Source organism: Patagioenas fasciata, chromosome 29, assembly GCF_037038585.1.
Source record: "Patagioenas fasciata isolate bPatFas1 chromosome 29, bPatFas1.hap1, whole genome shotgun sequence".
In the NCBI taxonomy this organism is placed as follows: Eukaryota; Metazoa; Chordata; class Aves; order Columbiformes; family Columbidae; genus Patagioenas; species Patagioenas fasciata.
The window spans coordinates 233249-260278 of record NC_092548.1 but is presented as its reverse complement, the minus strand read 5'-3'; the positions used below and the strand labels follow the sequence as shown (position 1 = coordinate 260278).

General features: G+C 48.0%; 1 long non-coding RNA gene and 1 other non-coding gene across 2 annotated transcripts; both read right to left on the bottom strand.

Annotated features, from left to right (window-relative positions):
• Positions 1-7177: 7177 nt before the first annotated feature.
• On the bottom strand, positions 7178-7259 carry TRNAS-GCU (transfer RNA serine (anticodon GCU)). The gene has a single exon. It is a non-coding gene; the product is annotated as a tRNA-Ser (tRNA).
• A 12763-nt stretch (positions 7260-20022) lies between these two features.
• LOC136113856 (uncharacterized) lies at positions 20023-23731 on the bottom strand. Its single transcript, XR_011736010.1, has 3 exons — positions 23648-23731; positions 21172-21271; positions 20023-20297 (listed from the first exon to the last, which is right to left on the bottom strand). It is a non-coding gene; the product is annotated as an uncharacterized lncRNA (long non-coding RNA).
• Between the last annotated feature and the right edge of the window lie 3299 nt (positions 23732-27030).

Genomic DNA, 27030 nt, shown 5'->3' with positions numbered 1-27030 from the left:
CGAGGCACGGGCTCCGAACCTGGAGAAAGGAAAAGGTGGTCAAGTTCTATGTGAAAAGTTATGAAACTTGTTCATGAAGTCTCATCCAAAGACCCCTCCCCAAACCACCCGGTGACACTGGGCAGGAGAACAGGGGGGGTCACGGAGGAGACTGGGAACGGTTCCCTGAGACTCATTTTAATGAGCAGCGAGGAAAGGTTGTGAATCTGCACAGGCGTTCCTGGGTCATTATGGATATGCAACACCTCACTGTGTTTAACACACCTCTGATTGTTTAAAGTGTGCGTGTTGGGCGGAGCGAATCCCCCGCGCTGCTTTGCTTTTGCTCTAATGAACACGTGTTTAAGGAATACAAGTAAGGAATGGGATTAAACGTTGTTTATCCACAGAAAAAGCCAAAGTTATTTATTTCAATTTCCAATATTCCTACATGGTTTTGAAAACTATAAATCTAGGGTTCAGGATTTTCCAAAGGAAATGATCCATCAGCCAAAGTCCTATTATAGCTTATTTTATTGATATGGTGGCAGAATATTTTAAAGCCCAGTGCAATTCAGCGTCACAGTGCTCATGAATGGGAGGGACACATTTCCACATCGAAACGATACCATTTCTTCCTTGCCGGACTCCAGTGCAACGAGTCAGTGGTGACGGAGTCAGTGATGCACAAGCTGTAGAGGTTTACTCAGCTACATTTCAAGAAGGACACTTGTCACTCCTGTCCATGTTCCTCTGTATCCTTAACCTCGGAACTCGCTGGTGTGCAAAGCACCTTGTGCCCATGGTCTTTCTCAGACTCTCTTTCACCTCCTTGTTCCTCAGACAATAGATCAGAGGGTTCAGTGCTGGAGTGAACACAGCATAAAAGACAGACACTGTTTTGTTGAGTTTGGACGGACAGATCCTCCTGGGCCCGGCGTACATGAAGAGAGTGGCCGAGGAAAAGATCATGACTACAGCCAAATGGGAGGTACAAGTGGAAAGGACTTTTCTCCTTCCCTGCACTGAAGGCATACACAAGATAGTTGACAAGACACAGCAGTAGGAGAAAACAATGATCAGGAGAGGTGTCAGCAGGATCACCAAGGCTAACACAAAGTCCACTGTCTCTGCAAGGGACACGTCAGTGCAGGAAAGGCTCAGGACGGGAGAGATGTCACAAAAGAACTGGTTCATGACGTGTGGGCCACAAAACGTGAGCTGTGAAATTAAAGACACCTTGACCAAGGAGATGGAAAAGCCTCCTGCCCATGAGAGAATCAACAGCTGAAGGCATAGCTTGTGCGTCATGATGGCTGGATAGCGCAGGGGATGGCACACAGCCAGATAGCGGTCCCAGGCCATTGCAGCCAAGACGACACATTCAGTGCACATAAGGGAGATGAAGAAGTATAACTGGGTCATGCAGCTGGAGAATGAGATGGTCATGCTCTGGGACCAGAACCCAAGCAAAAGCCTGGGCAGTGTTACTGAGACATAACAAATCTCCAGGAAGGACAAGTTCCCCAGGAAATAATACATGGGCTTTTGGAGGTGACGGTTCCTTTTCACCACAAAGATAATAACGGCATTCTCAGTGATTGTTACCATGTAGGTGGCCAGAAAGACCAGGTAAAGTGACTTCCTTCATTTCCTAATAGGAAATTATCCACCTTTGTGTTTTCAGTGGCAGCAGTGATGGTCATAGGAGAGACTGGTACAGAGATCACAAACCCCTTAGCTACAGATTTCAGGAATTCACGTTTGAGGAAGAACTTTGAACTGAATCTAAAGACCAGATCCTGCAGTGGGTGGTTCCTCTGGCTTGTATTAAACACCCGTCTGTGACAGAGAAGAATTCTTTCTTGTTTCAGTTTGCTCTCAGCTCTGATTCAGACAGCTGTCCAGCCAGTAACTTAGAGCAGATCTTGCACGTTCCTCTTGGCTGTTTTGCTCTGGATTCCTTTCATACGCAGTGGATATCTGCTTGAGACATTGACTGAGCATTTGTAGCCTAGACTGTAATACTGTATATGGACATGTCTCCTTCCAAAACTCATCTCCTATTTGTGCTCTAGAAATGCCAATTTCTCCTCATGGACATTTTAGTGATCCTTTACCAACCTTTAAGTAGTTGTCCATACCATAAATGATTTAAGGTGGAGGAGGTGAGGTTTATCCTTACTGCTTTTAAGGGCAATGGGAGCAAATAATGAACACATAAACATACTTCATTCCAATCTCTTACATTTTACAGCTCGATAATATATGCACGTTTGTGTATGCATGAGAGAAAAACATGTTGTACCAAAGATGCATTAATCTATCCAGAACAGTAATATACTCTTCAGCTATTTCCTTTCATCCCCTGAACACGTGTGGTCTTTTTATTAGTGAGGGGATGACAAATCTGACTGGAATCAAGGAACGGAGCTTTGGCAGTTTCTGTCTCTAAACATGAAACGGAAGAATCCAGGAAATGGCGAGCAGGATAGAGAATTTAATTGAAAAACTTGATGTGTTTTGCCATTATTCTTGACTTACAAGTGTGTTCCCTCACTATACATCTGGCAGTTTACATGGTGAAAATGTATTGGATGCAATAATCAAGAAGAATTGCTTTTTGAAGGATTCAGCCCAATCATTTACGCTGCAACTGATATATGATTTCTTGATCTATTCATCTGGTACTGTAAGAAAACATGAAGACTGACTTACCAGTTCAGGATTTCCAGCCATGCCTGTGGCCTTTAAACTCCGGTAACGAGCAGTGGATCAGATGGATCTTCTCTGACCCACCTGAGAGGTTTTCCTTCAAAGGACTCGCTGTCTTTGCTGGGAAAGCTTCCCTTATACCATAAGCACTGAGCTGATCAAGTCGTCTGCCGATCAGAGAAATGAAAGGGAAGAGGAAGGTTGTTATCTCTAATGATCTCCAGTAATTACCTCCAGATGCTAATTTCTATGTTAATCACATGTAGGAGAAACAGAGTCTGGCATGAGATCAGGGGAATAAAGACCATAACAGAAAACACATCATGCCTCGTACAGAATGAGTGTTCTGCTGCTAAAAAGCATTAGGAAGACAAGACTAAGTAGAAATTGTATTTACTGAAATGTTTGGGAATTCTGTGGTTTTATTTTGAATGAAAAGGCACATTCTGAGAATGATTTTTTTTCTTTTTTAAAAAAGTCTCCTTCAGTTTCCACATTTAAACAGTAAAGATGCAAGAGCTGGTCCGTGTTTAAGAAACCCAGAAACAGACACCTATGTAGCTGTGTCTGCCATACGTACTGAGAATGCAGACTTTATTTTCTAGATAGGCATGCAATGCAATATTAAATGTCCTTGGACCTATCTGGGTACAAAATTGCCTCCAGAGATAGTGAAATATCATACATATATATATATACTATCAATCATATGTGAGGATAAATACCAATGCCATGTGCAGCACAGCTTCCTTTGGAAGGAAAACCAGGAAAACATGCAGAGCAGTAACCCTGTGTTCTAATGCAGCTCCCGCTGTCACCAGCTGAAGCACCAGAGTGTGGACGCGTCACCCAGAGACGACGACTCTGCCATCCCAGATGGGGGCGAGAGGGAGGTTTTATCCCCCCCCCAGCAATGTTACTGCTAGAGAACTGTAATACTGCATCAAGGAGTCTGAGGGTGAAAGTTAAAGGCATTGCCAGTGGGTCCATAGTTCTAATAAAGCTGGGAAATTAAACCAATATTTTTATTTTTAATAGACTTATTCTGTGGTAGCTGGTTGTAAGAGACTTCTTAAGTAAATTCACCATGCTAGTTTTTGAGGACATGGAAGAGAACGAAAGAAAGGTCGTTTTTTGAGACCAATAGAATGCCAAATTTGGAACAAAGTTTTAATACATGAATTCTTGTAGTTGCCAGAAAGTCCTATACCTCTCTTGGGTCAAGATGTGTTAAGTAAATTGTAAGCTCAAATAACGTTTTCTGAGAATTCTGTTTAGTTGCATGTCCTACAAGAAGCTGCTTAGATGGTGCAGATCTGCTTGTGCAAGTGAGAAATCTCCAAGGAAATTTCGAATGCTGTATTTTCACCAGTATTAACAGCCAATGTTTCGATAAAGCAAATACTACACTGATAGATCTGAAACAGGACTTCGATCCGGTAAGGGAAAACAATATCCGATAAATATGACAGCCAAAATGGAGTTAGAAACGTTGAAGAATAAATTTATGACAACCTTACAGGCTGACTGCATTTGATTGGACTTGCAGATTTGTCTATGAAATAACCTGTGGCTACTGTGGGACAGTATGATGAGATTGCTAGCAGATTGATATACTGACTGTTATATACCAATTGTCACTCTGATCAAGAAAATGTAGGGAATGAATAGGCCATGATCCTTTTGTCATATATGTACCAGTTGTGAAATTTAATTCTGATTTTTTAAATTTGTAATCTATGTCTTTGTAAATTGCACTCGCTGGTTTTCTTAACAGCACAGCTTTTGGCATGCATAAATGTAAATTGCTGCAGAACCTGCAAGTCTTTAACACCAGGCATAGGCCATACTTGTATTTGGTCTGATCCTACATATTTGCACAGTTTTTGTTGGTGGTTCTGGGAAGTCTCATAAAGCTGTAGTGGTTTGGTGTGAAGATAACGATTGGCATCATTCTGTAAAAGTTGTTGAAGGTTCAACCCAATTAGCAGAACTTGGCACAGCTTTAAATTACTCAGAGCTTTTTAAGGAGGAACCTCTAAATTTGATTTGTGATTTTGAGTACATAGTCAAGATCCAATGCACGTATCTGATTCCGGACTTTTTGTTTGTTTGTTTGTTGATTAAAAAAAAAAAAAGGGGGTGGGGGAGGAGAAGTAGGGAAAACACCACAAAACCAATTGTCAAAAGCATTGTATGTGATGAAATACTTTGCAAGTATGACCCAAAACCATGCCAAATCACAAAGAACCTACATTGGCTATGGTCAAATCACTAGTTAATGGAAAAGGCCACATCAATTGATAACCTGGGGAAAAGGTTCTGTTTGTGTCATTACAGGCCAAGGATTGAAGCGGATTCCCGCGAAATGGGTCAAGCCATGGCTGAATAAAGACAACAAAGATTCAATGGATGCAGATGGACAGGAGGGAGATAAGTTGTGAGGACTGTTTCAGATGTAAACCATGGATCCTAATTCAGTGTTATAGGTGCTCACAGACCTGGAAGATAAATCGAAGTCAACCCATAAGGAAATTCAACAACTTATGGACTACATCCAGAAGATTAAAGAAGATATAGGGCTTTTCGGCTTGGAGGGGTTAACAAACTGGCTAGGGTTAGAAGGGTGATTTAAGAGCTTTTTACAAAGTGTGTTGCTTATCTTAGTTATAGTCGCTATAGGGTTATTGTGTTTAAGCTGTGTTCTCTCTTGCTTTAAAAGAATGTTTGAAAGAATAGCGAATCAGGCTCTACTCATACAAAAAGAAAAAGGAGGAATTGTTGGAGAATGGCTTAAAAATAAGGGACATGGGTCTGCAGAGCAGGTGTACGAGCAGAGCCTGTTCTGAAGGCCTTAGCATAAGTAGCAAGACTAGGCCGCAGTGGGAACCGCTGACTGTTTCAGTAAAATCAGCAAGGTCACTGCGGCCTTGGCAGAGCTTCACAAACAGCTTTCAACAGCACAAGAATGTAGAATAAGCATAGCTAGCAGCTGCAAGTAGGAGGACCATGCAAATGTGACTGTTAGAGCTTAAGCCAATTAGTAGGTGACAGGTATGCATAATTATCATGGACTCTGTAAGTATCTGCTGTTCAGGCTAATAAATCGAACTATGCTTTATCACTCATATTGAGTCGACGTGAGTGTTCCTCTGCTGCTCAAAACTGACCTCTCAGCTTTAGACGTTTTAAGCCTGCACAATTACTTGAGTTTTGGTTCACACACATCTTGAGATGGTTGGATGAAGTGTCCTTTAGCTGAACGCTGATCATGAAATGCTGAAATGATTATGTAACCAATACGCAAACGTGTAACCAATTAGGTCTGCAGGGCTCCCCTGAGGATGGTAACGTTTTGTACATAGTGGCTGTAACCTTTCTCTCTGGTGTGCTGGCTTTATTCCAGCACCCAGACCTGCACAACCCTGTAACAAATAACATCTCATCTCTGTGTGCTACAATCGGGCAAACTGTGAACTGGGCAGCAAACCTTGTTGTGGAGACAACAGTTGCCCTTGACCCCCAGGCCCCAGATTCCTTGGGCAGGGGGGTTTCTGGCTGCTTGGCCTCCACACAGGTCTGCCCTGCAGGACCCGCTTTGTCCCACAGCTGTAGAGGGTTTGTGTGTCTGGAGCGCGAGGGGAGGCCGTGGGAGCCGGGGTTGTCCCCATACAAAGGGCAGGGAATGAAGAGGCAGCCAGACTCTCACCAGTAGCACCGACTGGCAGTGCAGGATGCCATGGGCACAAATTAAAACCTATGGAATTCCATCTCAAAGGCAGAAAACACTTCCTTACCGGGAGGTGTGGGGGTGTCGTACAGCGGAGCAGATCGCCCAGAGAGGTTGTGCAGTCTCCAACCTTGGAGATGCTCAAAACCCAAGTGGACTGTGACCTACACAACCAGCTCAAGGTGACCGTGCCGGAGCAGTTGGCTTGGACTAAAGGATATCAGCAGGTCCCTTGCAGTCCCAGTGATTCTGAGATTCTGAGAACAGATAAGACCAATGCCTCCCATTAAAATAAAAAGATCTTATTTGAAATATGTTCTGTGACAGAAAGTGGTTTACGTGTATTTTCTTTCTCGTTTCCGTGGCTGGCTGAGCCTCACTGATGGGGAGGTGAACAACCTTCTCTGCTCTTCTCTGCTCCACCATGCTGGCCAGCTCACTGTAGGCGGCTACCAGCGGTTCAGCAGGACTGCAGCTTTGTGCTTTACTACTCCAACCAGCTTCCTGCGCTGCCTGCGTTTGGAAAGTACTTGAGGATGTTTCACTCTCTCTTCCCAGGGGCTGAGGAGAGGCTGACAGTCCTGTGAGTTCCCTGGATCTTCCTTTCCCATTCTTATTCCTCTTGCTGGTGTGGAGGTGAGTCCTGAGCCACCTGCAAGGTCTTTTCAGGCAACTCTGGTCTTAAAACAAAGGCTCATTGGGGACACACGTCAGGCTGCTCCCACTCAGGAGCTCTGGCCACCGCCAAGTGCCCGATGAGGGTGGGATTCGAACCCACGCGTGCAGAGCACAATGGATTAGCAGTCCATCGCCTTCACCACTCGGCCACCTCACCAGCACACGGCTGCTGCTCCTGAGGCCGCTGCCGCTGCTCCTGATCTCGCGCTGCCTGCGCCTGCTGCTCTGGCTCCGGCTCCAGCTGCAGCTCCAGCCGCTCCGGCGGTGGCTGCTCCTGATGCCCGCACCTTCTTATCCTGCTGGACACGGCAGGGAAGGAAACAACCTCCAGCTTTTGCCTTCTGGGGACTGGCCCTCTCCCACAGTAGCTGGGCTGAGCTCTGAGGGCCTTTGGGAAACAGGTCTCAGCATTCACATCAGGAAATGACTGAACAGCACAGCCCCACACACCTTCCCAGGAAGGAACACGGGAGAGTGACCCTGGGGCGCTTCAGTGCCTCCAAGGGAATTCACAGCCTCTCCAGGGAGGTGCCAGAGTCCCCATGACTTCAGCTTTTCAAGATGCGATTGGACAGCGTGCTAGAAAATCTCATCTAGGCTCCCTACCCCACAAAGCCTTGGAACAGATCATCCTCCAGGGAACCCTTCCACTCAGGGAGGTTCTATGAGTTTTCAGGCTTACATCACACTTTGTTTTGTGGCTTTCGAGGTGTGCCAAGTAGTAACGGGGCTCCTTCCACAAGAGCTCTCACTCCACCTGGCCTCGCCTCCAGCGCTGTGAGATGCCAGGGGCAAAAGACGGGGCTCTCTCAAGGCCAGGAACCATGGGTAAACCTGTCATTTACCAAGGAACTGTTCTGGGTTCTCAGCTGGCTGGCATTGCAGAAGACGGGAGGGTGAAACAGGAGTGTCCTGCAGAGCTGATGCCAACTGTCTTTAATGAGAAAAACAAAGGGGAATGGAAAAGACGAGAGCTTGAGCAACGCAGTTTGGAGGCTGAGGAAAGCTCAGAGAAATGCGGCCATCTGAAGGAAAACCTCCCCGACAGGCATGCTGCTTTTCCAGTTCCCTTCAAGGCTCTGGCAATCATGTGTTACCCACTGGGAGGGAGGGAAGGGGGAAGGAAGGAGGGAAGGAGGGAGGGAAGGAGGGAGGGAAGGAAGGAGGGAAGGAAGGAGGGAAGGAAGGAGGGAAGGAAGGAAGGAAGGAAGGAAGGAAGGAAGGAAGGAAGGAAGGAAGGAAGGAAGGAAGGAAGGAAGGAAGGAAGGAAGGAAGGAAGGAAGGAAGGATTTAATGGGGAGCATGCAGTCAAGCAGAGGAAGACAGTGAAAGAGAGAGGCTTCCTTGGGAAGAGGCAGAAGGCCCGTGCAGGCCCCTTCCTGCAGGGGGAGCGGTGGGAGCCCAACTCCTCTGCAGACCACGGCCGTGCTCTCAGGGCTGGCTGCAGGGTTTGCTCCAGGCTCCCAGCGCTTGACCGTGGGCAGGCAATCCGCTGGCTTCAGCGTAAGAGATTGCCCCGTCCCAGAGGCCCGCAGAGCCCATGGCCCAGACACCCGAACACCCATGGCCAGGGAGACCCCAGAAGCGAGGGGCACACTGGCAGAGCTGAGCGAGCTCCCCACAGCAGCCGATGTGGTGGATCCCACAGCTGTGCTCTGAGGGAAGGAGCTGAGGGCTGGGCCTGGCAGCATCACCAGGACCAGCGGGGGCTGGATGGCGACGCTGGAGTCGGCGCACTGGATGGTGCACAGCTCCTTGCAGCTGTTGGCAAGCGGGGCTGGGCGCAGGCAGCTGGCGGGCGTGGGCTGCAGCACGACGTCTTGCAGAGGGAGACAACCCTGCAGAAGTGGGAGGGAGAAGAGAACATCAGCTGTCGGGCCCTTTCAGATCCCCTGACTCATCGAGTCCAACCGTAACCTAACGTAACTCTCGCACTAAAGCGTGTCCCTAAGAGCCTCGTCCAAACGCCTTTTAAACCCCTCCAGGGATGGTGACTCCACCACTGCCCTGGGCAGCCTGTTCCAGTGCCCGACAGCCCTTTCTGTGAAGAATTTTTTCCTAATATCCAATCTAGACCTCCCCTGGCGCTGATTGAGGTCAATTCCTCTTGTCCTATCACTCGCTACTTGGGAGAACAGACCAACACCCTCCATGCCCCAACCTCCTTTCAGGCAGTTGTAGGCAGTGATAAGGGCTCCCCTCAGCCTCCTGTTCTCCAGGCTGAACAGCCCCAGCTCCCTCAACCGCCCCTCATCACACTTGTGCTCCAGACCCTTCACCGGCTCTGTCGCCTCCTCTGCACTCTCTCTGGTATTTCAATGTCCTTCGCATGACGAGGGGCCCAAAACTGGAAACAAGATTCAAGGTTTGACCTCACCAGTGCTGAGTACAGCGGAACAATCACCTCTCTAGTCCTGCTGGCCACACTATTCCTGATCCAAGCCAGGATGCTGTTGGCCTTTTTGGCCACTTGGGCACACGCTGGTTCATATTCAACCAACTGTCAGTCAGCACCCCCAGATCCCTCTCTGCCAGGCAGCTTTCCAGACGCTCTTTCCCGAGCCCGCAGCGTAGCCTGGGGTTGTTATGACCCAAGTACAGGACCCGGCACTTGGCCTTGTTAGACCTCATACAATTGGCCTCAGCCCAACAATCCAGCTGGTCCAAATCCCTCTGTACGGCCATCCCACCCTCCAGCAGATCAACACTTCCACCCAACTTGGTGTCATCTGCAAACTTACTAGGGGTGCACTCAATCCCCTCATTCAGACCATTGATAAAGAGATTCAACAGAACTGGCCCCAACACTGAGCCCTGGGGACACCACTCTTGATCGGCCATCAACTGGATTTGGCTCCGTTCACCACAACTCTTTGGGCCTGGCTCTCCAGCCTTTTCTTTATCCATTGCAGATACACCATCCAGGCCATGGGCTGCAGCTTCTCCAGGAGATGCTGTGGGATACAGTGTCAAAGGCCTTACTGAAGTCCAAGTACACCACATCCACAGCCTTTTCCTCATCTACTAGTTGGGTCACCTTGTCATAGAAGGAGATCAGGTTGGTCAAACAGGACCTGCCTTTCATACACCCGTGTTGACCGGGCCTGACCACATGGTTCTCTTGTATGTGCTGTGTGATGTTACTCAAGATCATCTGCTCCATGACCTTCCTGGGCACCGAGGTCAGACTGACGGATCTGTAGAGGAGCTGTGGGAGCTGGAAGAGGTGAAGAACAGTTAAAATGGTCAAAGGGATGGAGAGAGTGAGAGAAGCGGTGTGAGATGTAATGACAAACCACGACTGCCAAGCAGTGATGAAGTCTAAGAGAAGAAAATAGACTAACCCCAGACAAAAATTAGTGGGAAAAAGTTTATATATTTATTATACAAATAGTAAATATGATCTAAAGATCAAATGTGACAGAAATATCAAATATTACTCAATGTCAAGGGTTCGGATTGCAGGGTGACAATCAAACCCTGGCAGATGTGTTGTCAACCTCCTCTCCCCCCGCCTTCCCCTTTTGCCCCTCCCTCTCCCCCTTCCCACTCAGCACAGGCGATCGGGAGGGGAAGAAGCACAGAGAGAAGAGAGTTGGAAAAGTTAAAGATGTTTTACTAATGCTACTGATAAGAATAGAGAAAATAATACAAAATATACAAAACCAATCTTGAAAATCCCAGCAACTGCAGAGCTGGCACCCGAAGTCCTGGACTGGACTCTGCAGCCAACCGGAGCTGGATTCAGCCTGCCACTGGCCTCCGTTCGCAGGGACGACTCGCAAGGTCCTCTCCTAATGTCGGTCATAATGAAAAGGGAAAAAGGAAAGGGACAAGATCCTCGTGATCTCCCACTTTTATATGAAGTATTCACGTGAATGGGATGTTATACTCCGTTGGTCAGTTTCTTGGTCACCGGTTTCTCGTTGTCCCTCTCACGAGTTGTCCATCCATGCTTATCAATAACCTCACATTCCATTGCTGTGTTTACCAAACCATGTGTCTGGTTCTCCAGGAAAATGCAGCTGATACAAAGCTTTAGCTGACAGGCAAATTCACTGAAAGAGAAACTTGTTGTTAACAAACCAGGACAACAGGACACCCAGGTAGGGACAGGGAGGGATCTCCTCTATCCCCACGGAGGGAAAGGATTCACCTGAGTCAACTGAGGCACCTCATCCTGGGTTTGTAGTCCTGGGGTTGGAAGGACATTCAGCTCCTTCCCATGGCCGCCACAGACCCACAGGAGGTGGGATTCCTCTTGCCTCCGTTCAGGTGGGCACACAATAGGCAACCTGCTCCATGGAGCTGCTGGTCTCATCTCCCACGGAAATGGAGATCAGGAGTGAGTTGTTCAGACTCAAGCACCCAATGACATCTGATGTGTCAGAGTCCTTTACTCGTCCCACTGATGGTGTTATTATCAAGGTGTTCCTGGATCACATGATGTCCCAGTGAATGGAAAAGGGGAATATAAGGCCTGTTTTTAAAAAGGGGTAAACAGTGAACCCTGGGAACTACAAGCCTGTTGGCCTCACTTCTGGGCCTGGTCAGATCATGGAGCAGATCCTCATGGAAGATTTGTAGAAACACAAGGGAGACAGGGAGGTGATTAGAGACAGCTCACAAGGCTTCACCAAGGGTAAATCATGCCTGACTGTTCTGGTGGCTTCCTGTGATGGTGTGACTGCATCAGCAAACAAGGGCAGACCTACAAATGTCATCTGACTGTCTGTAAGACCTTTGATACGGTCCCCCACCTATAAATTGGTGAGATATTGATGTGATGGACAGATGGATAAGGAGTTGGCTGGATGGCTGTGTCCAAAGAGGAATGGTCAGTGGCTCAGTGGAAACCAGGAACGAGTGGTTTCCCTCAAGGGTCCATACTGTGAGCAACATTTGCCTTGGCATATTTCCCCCATGCAGTGAATAACACACCGATCCCGCCACCGAACTCTTTTAAGTCGCGCTTCTCTCTAAGAAATCTAAACATTGTTCTGCAGTAAACAGAATCCTAAATTACTCCCCCCAACAGGGACACCAGCAGCCGATTCAGTGGGGCCTTGAATTCAGCATTTTCACCAGATTTTGAGTGCATTTCCCCGAGGGGCGCCTGTCTTACCCCATCCTTGTTCAGCATGGGGTGGAGACGCTCTGCAATGCACACGCCTGCTGTTCCTGAGAGCACCTGGGCTGGTTTTGCTTTGATCGCATCCTCTGACACTGCAGCCTTAAACCAGGCTTAGCAAGAACTGAATCCAGCTCAGGAAACCTGCTGAGCTCTAGATGTGTTTCTCTCAAACAGTCGTTTTTGCGGCTGTGGTGTCAGCACGCCAAAAGGCCCACATCTCCACATCATGCGCTCCACTCTTAGGCTGGGTTTTATGTTTGCTTGAATAACCACCTGTAAAGAAGTCAATGACATGATATCTCATGCCAGCGTCCACTAAGACTGCTGCAGAAGGAGAAACAGCTCTTCCCTCCAACACCCGCTCTCCAACCCCTCCCAAAAATCTACTCCTTCACTGTTCACTCTCAGTGCTTCATTCTTCACAGCTGGATGGCAACAACATGAGGATGAAGGGATAAATTTCCAATTAATTTCCAATGACCTGACATGGCTTTCAATATACAAGACATCTAATTACAAACATACCAAACCAGGTTTCTTTCTATCATCAGTAGTTTATTGTTTGAAAAAAGTATCTTTATATTTTCATTAACTGTAAAGAAGAAAACGTGACTTGTGTTACTAAGATTAAAGCCATTACAAACTCAGTCAAAGTTGAATTAAACACCACTGTCAAAGTGCCATCTAATTGGAGCAAATCCCCAAATCAGAATCAACGAATAGTGATGGACTATAACCAAACCACTACAATAATACAGAATCGAAGCTTCTGATGTTCGTTTGAACATCTTCTGCTCTACCTGGCTCTCTTGGGTTTTTTTGCATCTTCAAACAGCTCAGCGTTGGGAAAACCTTCATTCTCACCCTCTCTTCTTCTCTTCCCTTGGAATCTCTGTTTATCTGCTCTGCCATCTCCCAGTGGGTTTTTCGTCTCTTTCTCTTTTGAGTTTGTTGGATTTTCCATGCCATGGTGCTCTCTTCCAGAAGGTTTTTCAGGGTGATCTCCAGCTATACAATGATTTTCATGGCTGTGCCCACCAGGATAATTCTCCCTATGTCCCCAAGTGTAAGGCAAAATCTCTCGTCTGCTCTCAGGTGGATCAAACCTCTCTAGAAAAAAGTTCTCTCTGTTCGGTGGAAGTCCAGGCTGAGCACCAGCAGCACAGCCCTTGCCAGACCTTCCAGACCATTCTCCATAGTTCCTTTCCCATTCTCTGTATCTTTCCTTTTCAAATGGATCCTGGAATTCAATCGATCGGCCATAGGCAGCTTTCATACCATATCGTGGAACCGCTGTGTGTCTGTTAAAATACTCCCTTTGTCCTTCCCCTTGAGGTGTTGTCCTTTGAGTGCCAGACTGGCCTCTAAATACTGGAGACCTTGACCATGAGTGGTGATCACCACGCCACGTTGACCTAGAACGATCGTTACAACTCTTCCCTTTGCCTTTTCTTGGAGACGATGGCAATGGCGAGTGGGAACGGGAGCGGGAACGACTCCGTGATCGAGAGTTGGAGCGAGTGCAGGAAGAGCCTGATCGCGACTTGCAGCGGGTGTACGAACTTCTAGGGTAAGGCAAAGCACTACAGGGAGACTTGGACCTTAAAAAAGCACAACACAGAAGAATAATTACATTATTTCAAAGCAGTCACTCTCCCCAGTTTTTTTCCTCTCAGATTTGGTTTAGTTGTTTTTTTTTCCCCCTCCAGAGAGCGAGTCCCAAGGGCTACAGTGCAGGATCAAATAGCAAGAAAACGTGATTTAGCCTGAGGACAGTCACGCTCGATTTTAAACTGCCAGTCTAGTCTATTTAACTTCACGACTTATTTGGCAATTTGTAGGGGACGCAAAGCACTTGTACTGCAATCCTATATGCTATTTAATCCTGTGCACTATTTAGTCCTCCACACTGTTTAATCAACACTTCCAGCCAGATGTCCTAGCAAAATCTTGCACATACTTGGAGCTCTGACCAGGAACAGTGACCACATGTTGATAAAATCATCTCTAAAAGCTTCTAAACTCTGGAAATATGACTCAATGCCATTTCTCGAGGACAGAACCTGGCACCATGACTAATAGAGAGCTCTTCAGTCTCCTGCCCAAGGGATTTTGGGGGATAGGAAACATCAGCTGCCCTGAGTTTTTTCTCCACAAGCTTTTCCTTTATCATTTTTTAAAGAATCATTTCACATGATTCCCTGTATGTTCATCACCATCATTCCTCCTCTCAAAGTCCTTCACCAATTGAAGATCTCTTTACAAACAAGTCTGACCTTTTAATTCCCAAGAAAAATTTAACCATGTCAACAATGACCAGTGGAAGCCACCAGTCTGCAGCCCAGGGTAAAATCTCTCTGGGTAGCCACGTGAGAGAAACAAGAAATGAAATGAGGACAGTTTCTCTGACCCAATTTGAGCTGTAACCCACGCAGGAAACTCCTGTCACTGCAAACCCAGGAGCCACCCAATCCACCCAGTGACACAGACGTGGAGTGGAACTCCTCCGGCTTCTTCCAGACACTCTGCTTCTCCATTAAGGACACACAAAGCAGTTACCTGGAAAATGAACGCATACGCTCCTTTGGACTCCTTTCATAGTCCATCAATTCCTTCACAAAATCATTTGTAAACTCATCAGGTTTCGACTTCACCTCCTCCCTGTTAAAATAAGTTTGACCTTTATTACAATTACAGTTTGAACTTCATTACGAAAAGACACCAAAAAACCAAAGCATGGTCAATACAAGAAGAGGCCACACCTTGAATCCTGGTGTCAGTTTTGGGCCCCACACCTCAGGGCTCAAAATGGCGGCCCCAGGGGCACCGGAATCACCTCAAGGCCCAACATTTCTGTACGATACTCACAGCTCCCAGGCTGGTTTGTCACCTGCTGAGCACATTGCCCTGGCTCTCATTGGCGGATCTTTTGCAGTGGGGAGAGGAGAGAGAAAAAATCCCTTTCAGTTTATCTGAAGAGAAGGTTTTTAAAGAATTTCTAAGGTTATAGTTACCGGTTGGGGGGGTTGGTTGTCCTTGGGGGCCCAGGAGATGTGGTAAAGCCGCTTGTGTTGGAGCAGGAACCTGATAGTCCTGGGGGATAAATGCAAACACATGGAAAAGAAGCCCTACTGAAATCCAAAACTCATGGTGTATATTGCAGTAAACCTCACCTTCTCTGCTGACAAACTGCGGATGGGCAGAGAGGAAGAGCTGGGAAGTTCCGCGTTTGTCACCGGAGCAGCAGGAGGTGTCACCAGTGGCGGCGGCTGCTGCCAGAGCTGCTTACGGACCCTTTCTGTGTAGACAGTTCCATTTCTGAAGTTGTTCACAGCCTAGAGGCAGAGAAACCATTTACAGAAAGGTGACGTTACAGAATATATTCCAGAAACTTCACCAGATCTCCACACAAAAGCCTCTGCGGAGTCAAATCACTTGTGCGCTCCTGCAAATGCCATCAAAGCTGAAATAAATCAACATCCAGAGATAGGAACGTGTCACATTAAACATGGACGTTAAGGATTGGTGTTCCATCCTTTATTGAATACTTTAGTATTTGAAGTCCTTCGGTGTTAACACCGAATTTGAATGTGAAACAATCACACTAAACAAAACTGACCTGAACTGGCCAGACTGTCCCTAAATTTAGAGTTGTACCTTCTGGAACAACAGATAATGGGTCTGAACAGGAAATTCAGCCTTAAGCAATTCAGCCTTGCTTAAGGAGATGTAAATCCATATTTTTTACACACAGCCTTTTCTTACAAACAGCTCATGTAAAAGTCACCGCGTTACCTGGCGTAGGAACTTGTTGGCAAATAAAGCATCCGGAGAAACATCCGTCCGGTGACACGTTGGGCATTTATGTTCCTCAGATTCCAGTAACGCTGTCCTGATACCTGTGAAGAATTAGAGCCACCCAAGTATTTTTAGCCAAACTAAGGACATGTTGTGGGTTCTAATCAATTATAAAAGCACTTAGATGATTAATGATGAAATATGGTCTGGAATGAAGAGCATGAAGCTCTAAATGTTCAATAGTGTGAAAAGTTTCTCTCATGCAGCAAATAGCTACCGAGTTTTGATATTCTGCTCTTGCAGCATTTGAAGATGTGGACGGGGCTGTGTCCTGGTGTGCTAATTGGTCTCATTAGACGAGGCTGTGTCTGGATGTGTTGCCTGGTCTTTTTTCCACCTTCTCATCCAGCAAGAAGTCACCAACCTCAAGGTCAAGGAATAAAACACCTCTCAAAAACCACGAGTAGGTCGGTTTGAGTTCTGGAGGTTCGAACCAACCCTCTCAGGGAGAAGAATGCGGATTATATTTATTTCTTATACTTCTTTTCTGATATTTTAAATGATATTTCTTTCTTCTATTTCTACTTTCAGAAGAGCGGGTGTGATGCTTGGCATTAACAAACACTTACATTCATCGCAATAACTGTTTCCACAGCAGGGAATAATGACGGCATCGGTCGTTATGTTTTTACAAATGAGACACAACAGCTCCTCGGGAACAGGGTCGTGGTTTGAGGAGGAGCAGGGCGGTTCCGCTGGTAAAAATGGAGGTTTTTCCTTCTTCCCTCTCGCATAAGCTTCCCTGGAGGGGGGTGGAAAATAAGATGGCAATAAGATGGGCAAAGGAAAGCTTTTCCAAGCTTTGGATTTCGTCAAAGGGAGATAAGAGATGGAATTTCCAGGTTACGGGACGGTGACAACGCTTCTTCCCCCATCACTACAGGTGCCGCGCAACTTGCTGGCGTTGCCGCTCTCACACTCTCACGGGGCTCCTCTCGTTGCCCTTCGGGTCAGTCCAATTAATCCCGTACTTACGCGTTAATTATCGGTATTGCGTATTTTCCGGTGTTTGTCAGCATCGCGCCCCTGGTGCTGGGATCCTCAACCTCCACCAGGAAACTCCTGGGAATTCCTGTGCTCTTTTTAATCCTGGGAACGGGCTCAAAAGTTTTGTCCTGTTAGGAACAGAAATGCAGACGTCTCTCACCTGGAGACCCACGCTTCAAATGACATTTCAATGACCATTTTAACTAGCAAAAGCTTTTAATCCTCTCCTTTTGCCAAGCGTGAGGGTTGCGTGAATATTCAACAAAAGACTTGTGGAACAAAAACACACAAATATCCAACAGGTGGGGTCAACAGAAACATCTCCGTTTGTACGGAATCCTAAACACTGCAAAATGTCATTAAAAAGAGTTCAAAACGGAAAAATTGCCAGTAATACTGAAATGGATCAAGAGGCATAAAGGATCGCAGAGGATGATCTACAGCCACATCTATTGTCTGTGACCTAGAAAAAAGAAAACAGTACATCTAGAATTCCAGGTTGCCTTGTATTTTGAAGGGCTTTGCAACTTTGCTGCACAACCTCTGCATTTCGCCCCAAGAGAAACAATTCTTCCTACGATAATATTAAAAGGGAATACAAAAATATTAAAATTGAAAACGAAAAGATTTTTAAAAAGCTTCACCAGGAGCCCCCCCAGTCTTACCCCTTTTGTCGGGCAGTTCTTTATGTAGTGGCCGGGTTTTCCGCAGCGGAAACAAGTGTACGATGGTGGAGGGGTCTTCATGTAACTACAAGTGTTTTGGGGAAAAAAAAGAAAGAAGCGTCACCCTTGCCAAAGGAAATGCCTCGACAAGTTTTCCATCATCTTCAGAGAGGAGATCTGACATGAGCAGCACTCACGTGGCTGGATTGTATTGCCAGCAGGACTGGATCATCATGGCTTTTATTTTGTCTTCTTCAGAAGCGTTGGCTTCAGCCAGGTTGGCCGTCTGTTCAACGGGGTATTAACGGGTGACAGACACGTTACGTGCTTGGAACTCAAAACTTTTGGCTCTGTTTGTACCTCTGTAACTAATCCCATTTTCTTCTGAGCTACGTGTAGAAAAATCTGCATTATCCAGTATTTTTAAGCGCTAGGTAATTTGAAGGAGAAGATAGATCTCCGCTGTCCATTTCATTGAGAAAGATGGAAATGATTTGGACAGTCAAGGTCGTTCAGATCAATCACTCCTGGTTTTGTTTTGATGTGCATTTATAGGATTTTGTCCACAAATCAACCAGCTACGTTCAATTTTTTATTAAATTGTTCTTTCATATACACGTTATTTTTCTCAATGTTGAATCCAGATCAAAATCTATGAAACCATCTCCAGTAACATTTACAGAAAACTTGAGAGATACTTGACTAATTGAACCCAAACAGTTACATAACACATCCAAACCCCACAAAACATGACTAGGAATAGACTGTAATTCAAATATGGCATTTACTTCATCAGAATCACAAAGCAGAAAACTTTCTGCAACGCGTTGCCTCCGTGCTGAGCCAGTCTGCACTCAGCTTTACGGTATTGTCCTGCATTTTCTGAAACACTTAAATTTCCTCAAAAGCTGAAATGTGTGACACACACTTGGACAGTTTTTCCCATTTTAGCATAAAATTCCACATGAGATTCCAGAGCCAAGGACACATTTCGAATTCAGATTTAGATTTCCTTTGAAAAGGAAAGGATTGCCTCCCAAGCTATTTTTTTCCTGAATGTACGTGATTTGATTTCCGCAGCGAGAGAGGGAAGAAGTTCCCAGTGGGAAGAGATTTCTCGGAAGTGAACTCCAGCCTGGAAACTCAGACATCACTGTGCAATCGTCCATGTTACAGAAACGCTTCTGCTCTGGCTGTTGCAACCCCCCCTGAAACGTCCGTAATTGAATTATTCTGTGAGAATTGTGTTAGTTTCCAGCACAAAAGTAACGAAACATAAGAAAACCAGTAAAAACAGCTTCTGAAGTGCCGCTTCTTTGCATCTTGAAGATGAGCGATTCTGCAACGTGACGTTGGGGCTGGGAGATCACAGGACACTATCCAAATATACACACATTTTAAAGGTAAAATAAAGATGCTAAATTATCCAATATTAAATCCAATATTGTTCAATTACAAGACTTGTCCAGCTCTATAGGTCACCGTGTAAGATTCAAAAACAGGAAGAAAACACTGTTTTTAATAGTATTTGACAAGAATATATACCTTACATTCTATTGTAATACCTTAATAAGCTGTGCCAGAGAAAGAGGCGCAGGAGAGTCATCGATCTGTTCACAAAGAATTAAACACGTATTCAATGGTACATTCAAGAAACAGTGGGACAGCAGCACAAAACAGCTGTGACGAATTCAGATGGCGTCGCCTTACTGTTCCACAATCACGGGCGAGCTTTCCAGCCATTTATTCCTACCACACTGAGTTCTGCTTTGAAATGCATCACAGTATCACAGCATGTTTGGGATCGGAAGGGACCTCAAAAGATCATCGAGTCCAATCCCCCACACAGAAGCATGGAAAAAAAGCCAAATAAACTGTATTTGTGAACACGGCGTTTGTGTTGCTACACTTGCCAGTAAAAAGAAAAAAAGAGAAAAATAACTGTTTTCAAGAAATAAAAACCCATCCGAATTAGTTGGAATAGAATAAATGCAATTTACATTAAAATAAAGACAAAATATATAAACCACGTAACAGACACAGAGTATTCGACCTGAGCAGCAAATCCAGATCCAGACCATTTACCAGTCAAGTGTTTCCTTGTGTTTCTCATTTATATAATATTGGAGCAGCACAATGAGTGTTTGCAAACCTGAAGAAAAACACCACCCCTTTCCCAAAGGTAAATTCATAGCTGTGTAGCAACGATATTTAAATTCATGGCAATCTATTACAGACATTTTTGCACTCAGAGGGGCCCCAACAAAATCGCTGCAATTACACGGTTTTAGGAACAAATCCCCAAGTATTTAAGGCACGACAAGGAATCGCGGAGCTGCACAGCAGTGTCCTCACAACAGCGGCGTGACTCACTTTCTACCTTGCTGAGGCCAATATTTACAACATTTACTGGAAAATACATTATGTCAATGCTTGGGAAACTCATACAAGGCTGCGTTGGTTAAAATTCAGCGTGGTGTGTAGGAGAAAGGGTGAGACAATGTTTTTACATACGGCTTTAGATGTTCCGCTCACTGGCTCCTGCTGACTTCTAGAAGGAGAAATAAAGGTGATCAGAACTTAAATGAAGCATCCGGACCCAACAGAAAGCAGTGAAACCAGATTCTAAAACCTGAACACCAAAACCTTAGGTTCTGATCGCCTCAGGAATGCGGAAATTCATTCTTATACATAAACTCTGATGCCAGAAACTGCTTTAAGTGCTTTAAAGTGACATTGAAAGCACTGCAATATTTTAGGAAATATTTATGACACTTGAAAACTTGCTGAGATTCCACACACTCATTGATCTGTCACTTCGTTCTTTCACGTTTATTTGATCTTTTTCTTTAGTGTGCAAACACCTCAGATTTGGGGCCTACGAATACCTGCTCTATCCGCCCTCAGCCCAGCGGAAGGAACAGTCAAACACTGAGAATGAGACTCTGCCCGGATGGGAACAAATTCCAAGCTCGTGCTCCAATGTCTTTACTATCAAAGCAAACACGTAAACCGAGGAATCCCTCCGTGTCCAGGAAATGGGATCTAAACTTGGGTCTCAGAACAACCAACCCCAGGAACAGTTAAATCATCTGAAGAGTCACCGCTGTCGGAGTTCGGACCTCACGTCCTAAAAACGTAGGCCTGAAAAATCAGGCCTAAAAATGTAGGCTTATAAAATGTAAGCCTACAACTGTAGGCCTAAAGCTTTAGGCCAAAAAACGTGGGCCTAAAAGTGCAGCCATGGAAACAGAGGCGGAAAAATCTGCTTTGAGTCAGATCCATTCAAGTCTACCCCATCACAACAAAAATTAACAGCCGCTTTAATAAGCAAGATACAATCTGAATGCCTCTGTAAACTCATATCTGTTAAAAAGGTTAAAGCACACTGAAACGCCTCACAAAGAATGCAAAGGAATACTTACAAAACGTGTGTTTTGCTGGGAGCTTTCACTGCTCCAGCTGCAATTCTTCCAACAATTTCTGATGGCTTCTTAGGGACTGGGGCGTTGTCATCTGTGTGTCCTGAAACAGCAGAGATACAGAAAAGAAAAAGAAATCAGTCAGTTCATGAGTGTTTATGAATATGAGAACCCCTCTACAGATACAAAAGCAAAATTGTATACGTGACATCGCACTTCTATCGTCTCCGCATGTGAACGGGACATTTTGAGAATGCACAACCAGCAAAATGTTTTTCACAGAAGAGCAAAAAATACCCCAACTACTTGGGAAACTGAGACTGAGCCTAAAACACCAAGAACCCTCCACGAGGATGATTTTTCTATTTATATTTTAGACCACACTCTTCTTCAGACGAGGAGGAAAGCCACCAGACCTTCTGGATTAGGCCCAAACTAAAAAGCCCACCTACCTGAGACACCTGAATTTTTCACCATTTCTGCTCTGTTTGCCGTTGTGTGACACCAGAACACCCACCTGATGGCATCATCTGAGCCGCAAAAGCAGCAATTTGGAGAACTCTGCTTCTTCAGACGAGTGAGAATTTGCTGAGCTGTAACTCAACTTGTGCCGAGTCCCTGTCACCTGCGGTGTCACTGCATCTGCACCACGGTACCGGGCATTGTGACAAAGGTTCTATGTCGCCTGGGTGTGGCAGCCGAGCGCCCCCTAGGGGAGGGGGAGCCTGTCAGCCCTGGGCTTGTCACTGCCTGCTGTCCCTGCTGTCACAGCCTGGTGTCCCTCCTGTCACTGCCTGCTGTCCCTCCTGTCACAGCCTGGTGTCCCTCCTGTCACTGCCTGCTGTCCCTCCTGTCACTGCCTGGTGTCCCTCCTGTCACTGCCTGCTGTCCCTCCTGTCACAGCCTGGTGTCCCTCCTGTCACAGCCTGCTGTCCCTCCTGTCACAGCCTGGTGTCCCTCCTGTCACTGCCTGCTGTCCCTGCTGTCACAGCCTGGTGTCCCTGCTGTCACTGCCTGGTGTCCCTCCTGTCACAGCCTGGTGTCCCTCCTGTCACTGCCTGCTGTCCCTCCTGTCACAGCCTGGTGTCCCTCCTGTCACAGCCTGCTGTCCCTCCTGTCACAGCCTGGTGTCCCTCCTGTCACAGCCTGGTGTCCCTCCTGTCACTGCCTGCTGTCCCTCCTGTCACAGCCTGGTGTCCCTCCTGTCACTGCCTGCTGTCCCTCCTGTCACTGCCTGGTGTCCCTCCTGTCACTGCCTGCTGTCCCTCCTGTCACAGCCTGGTGTCCCTGCTGTCACTGCCTGCTGTCCCTCCTGTCACAGCCTGGTGTCCCTCCTGTCACTGCCTGCTGTCCCTCCTGTCACAGCCTGGTGTCCCTCCTGTCACTGCCTGCTGTCCCTCCTGTCACTGCCTGGTGTCCCTCCTGTCACTGCCTGCTGTCCCTCCTGTCACAGCCTGGTGTCCCTCCTGTCACAGCCTGCTGTCCCTCCTGTCACAGCCTGCTGTCCCTCCTGTCACTGCCTGGTGTCCCTCCTGTCACTGTCTGCTGTCCCTCCTGTCACAGCCTGGTGTCCCTCCTGTCACTGCCTGGTGTCCCTCCTGTCACAGCCTGGTGTCCCTCCTGTCACTGCCCCAGGTCACTCAAAACTCACCAAAAAGGGGCAAAACATCCCCAGATTTGGGGCCAAACTGGTCCAAAGACTCAAAGAGAAAAGTCGGGAAGAAGGATACGGGACAGAGGGAGAAAGCGAAGGGAGCAGACAAAGAGAGGGAAGAGGAAAAACTAGAGCTGGGCTGCAGGACTGAAATGGAGGAATTGAAAGAAAAGAGCCAGGAAGCAGGAGAGTGAGAGAAAAGGAAAGAAGAGAGGAAAGAAGAGACATCCAGGCAGAGGAGGCGTTGGTGAGAGAGGATGGGACAGAGAACAGGATGAGAAGGAAAGAGGGCAGGGCGGGGAAGGGAAGGGAAGGGAAGGGAAGGGAAGGGAAGGGAAGGGAAGGGAAGGGAAGGGAAGGGAAGGGAAGGGAAGGGAAGGGAAGGGAAGGGAAGGGAAGGGAAGGGAAGGGAAGGGAAGGGAGGCAGCTGGTTCTCTCCCTCCACTGAGCCCTCTCTGCCACCTCTCCAGCAGCAGCGCTTTGCTCCCAAGCTGTGCCAGAGCCACCCAAAAAGCCTTTCTCTTCCCCCTGGGGATCTAAAGGAGCAATGAGCTGGGAAGAACCGGTCCCCTCTCCGGCCCAGAGCAGCCTTGCGGTTACTTGGGCCTTCCAAACATGGACCAAGAACATGGCCTTGTGTGCTTCCTGAGGCTACAGAAGAGGGGGCACCACTGGAAAATGAGTCCCCTGCCTCTGGTGATGGCTGAGCCCAACCTGGGAACATCAATCCCAACTAAGGGCTCCTTGAAGAGTCCCCACTGTCCCTCTGACTGCGTTTCTACAAAGAAACGGCACTCAGGAATGACACAGATTCGAATCACGTACCTGGTGGGCCACCTCAGGTGGTGCTGCTTCAGCTCTGGACCTACAGCCAAGGCCACTGCATCCTGGACACTGCTGATCTGGCCTTTGGCGGGTGGCATTGCGTAGACACGGACCCCTGGGACACGGGTGGCACCAAAGGGGGGGCTCCAAGCCGTACCCCGCTGAGACGGTGTTCTGCGGTTCTGTCAGCACTGGCCAGAACATCCCAGGCCTTGGTGTCAGTGATGGTGCTGCCTGCGGTCTTGGTGGCTGTGGAATGCAGACCTTGTAGGTGGGCTCCTCGGGCAGCCTGGCCTCAGAGCTCATTGGCGGCAATTTGCTTCCCACGGGAACTTTCTTTTCTCCTTGTCCTGCTCTGCACCTCTGAGGGGTCACGGCCTGCGCTGGGCTCTGCTTCGGTGCTTGGCCTTCAAGCTCAGATCTGCCCTTGGCTTGGCCAGTCATGGGCTGCTTTTTTGCAGGGGAGTCCCCTGGGATGGCTGGCAGACGCCTGAAACGACACAACAGAGGGGACGGCGTGAGGACACCGTGGGTTTGGGGCCCCATCCTGCCCCCACGAGCCACGTGCCTGTTTGCGCAGCCACCAGCAGCTCAGGCGATGGCTGCGCTCAGCTCAGGGGACGAAACCCCCGAGCCAGGCCCTCGGTGGCACACGGCTGTCCCCACACGGCTCAGGAGGCCACACCTGGTGCTCTCCTGAAGGAGTGGAAAGGAACCAGCCCTGTGAAGTGAGGGCTCCTGGCAGCCCCAGCCCAGCCCAGGGCTTGGTTCTTGTGAAGTCAAGCTTGGGAGAACAAGCTGTACCAAGCTGGCTTTGGCTTTTCTGCCCGCTGGTGCCCAGTGAGCGTTTCTGAGCAGCGATCCCAGCCGTGGGACGCAGGGTGCAGCTCTTCCTCCAGGGGCTGTGGGCAGGCGGTGGCCGGCAGAGCTGCCCGTGGCTCTGCAAGGGCTCTCTGAGCTCTTCCTGCCCGAGGCAGCGCTGGCGGGAGGGACGGGGCAACGACACCTACGAGCAACAACATCTGTCAAACTTGGTACGTAGTGGTGAGGAGCGACAAAACACATTTCCCTGGGGCGGATCGAGAACACCTTGGTAAGTCCGGCTGCGCTGGAGAAATGCCCCAGAATTCACTCCGGGCCAGCCTGGCTGGACTCGGCCGCATCCAGGGAGCAAACGAGTAGCTGCAGGGCCTCTTGGAAGAGCACATCACCAGGCACGGCCAGTTCGGCTGCCAGGTCTCCAGAGGCTTGGTCGGCAGCCGAGGCGCCGGGTGGGACGTCGCTGCCCAGGGGTGTCCCCATGAGGGGGCCGTGCCAGAGGTGTTGAGGTGCGAGGACAGCTCGCCCTTGTGCTGGTGGCCAGGCATGGCTGTTGGCAACACCATGGGGCTGTGGCCACCGCATTCCCCTCTAAATCGGTGCCACCAGTGTTCCCAGGTGTGGGGCCGCTTCTGGGACCGTCCTTGGCAACCCGCACCATGTCCAGAGAGACACCAAAGAGCCGATGGGCCTCTTGGAGAAGCACCTCCTCAGACACTTCAGCATCATCGGTGGGACCCTCAGGGGCTTGTTTGTGGGGAGCAGCAGAGGGGCCCGGGGGGATGTTCCTGCCTGTCGAGGGTTAAGATTGCGGGGTGACAATCAAACCCTGGCAGATGTGTTGTCAACCTCCTCTCCCCCCCCCAATTCCCCCTTTTGCCCCTCCCTCTCCCCCCTTCCCACTCAGCACAGGCGATCGGGAGGGGAAGAAGCACAGAGGGGAGAGAGCTGGAAAAGTTCAAGATGTTTTACTGATGCTGCTGATGAGAACAGAGAAAATAATACAAAATATACAAAACCAATCTTGAAAATCCCAGCAACTGCAGAGCCAGCACCCGAAGTCCTGGACTGGACTCTGCAGCCAACCGGAGCTGGATTCAGTCTCTCACTGGCCTCAGTTCGCAGGGACGACCAGCAAGGTCCTCTCCTGATGTCGGCCATGAGGAAAAGGGAAAAAAAAGGAAAAGGGACAAGATCCTCGTGATCTCCCACTTTTATATGAAGTATTCACGTGAATGGGATGTTATACTCCGTTGGTCAGTTTCTTGGTCACCGGTTTCTCGTTGCCCCTCTCGCGAGTTGTCCATCCATGCTTATCAATAACCTCACATTCCATTGCTGTGTTTACCAAACCATGTGTCGGGTTCTCCAGGAAAATGCAGCTGATATGAAGCTTGAGCTGACAGGCAAATTCACTGAAAGAGAAACTTGTTGTTAACAAACCAGGACATTCCACCCCTTATAATATGCCATTCATGGAATACTTAAACCTTATCAATGCAATCTATCAATACAATCTAATTAATCACTACTACTATATATATATATATACATATGTACACATATACACAGGGGTAATTAATCAGTGGACCATCCTTTGAAAAGTTCATTAAGTTCATTTTGTCACCACAGTCTCCCAGGGCAGGGAAAATGGTCCAAGTGCATCTCATGACCCCTGTTGGTGGGTTAAGGACACCAACTTGGAAGGAGTTGTCAGGCGCCACTCGAAGAAGCCAGCGCTGGTTTCATCACCATTGTCTCGATCTGAAAGACACTTATTAAACATTGTTAGTGCGGCAATTCACATCATGCAGTTCAGTATTGAATATTTTCACCTAAAATCAAATCCCCTTGAGGTGCACACCGGACTCCTCCATCCTTGAGCGTCACCCACCAGGTGCTGCCAGGTCCCTGGGCAAAACAACCCCCCGAAAGGGCCTGCCTGTGCCTGAGGCAGGAGGAACCCAGACTGCCTTTCCTGACACGTCACGAAACCTCGCACCCCCAAATCCTGAGCCCCAGTCCTATGCACCCCACACTCTGCAACCTTAAATTTCCCCCCAAGCCCCTGCACCCCAAACGCTGCACTCTTAGACCTGACTTCTAAACCCTGCACCCCAAACAGTGCACCCCCAAATCCTGCACCCCTAATCCTCCACCCTTTTAACACTGCACCCCCAAAACCTGAACCACCAAATCTTTCACCCCCAAAACCTCCCTCCTCCAAACCCTGCACTTCAAAATGCTGCACCCCCAAATCCTTCTCCCCAACACCCTGCACCCCCAGATCCTGACCCCAAAACCCTGCACCCCAAATCCTGTACCCCAAAGCCCTGCACTCTCAAATCATACATGCCCAGAACGTGCACCCTAAACTGTGCACCCCAAAATCCTAAACCCCTTAACCCTGCACCCCCAAATCCTCCAGACCCATGTCCCGAACCCAGCACCCCAAAATCTACCCCCCAAAACCTACATCCCCAAATCCTGCACCCCCAGGTCCTGAACAGCCAAAATCTGCACCCCCAATTCTGCCTCCCCAAGACCTGCACCCCCAATTCTGC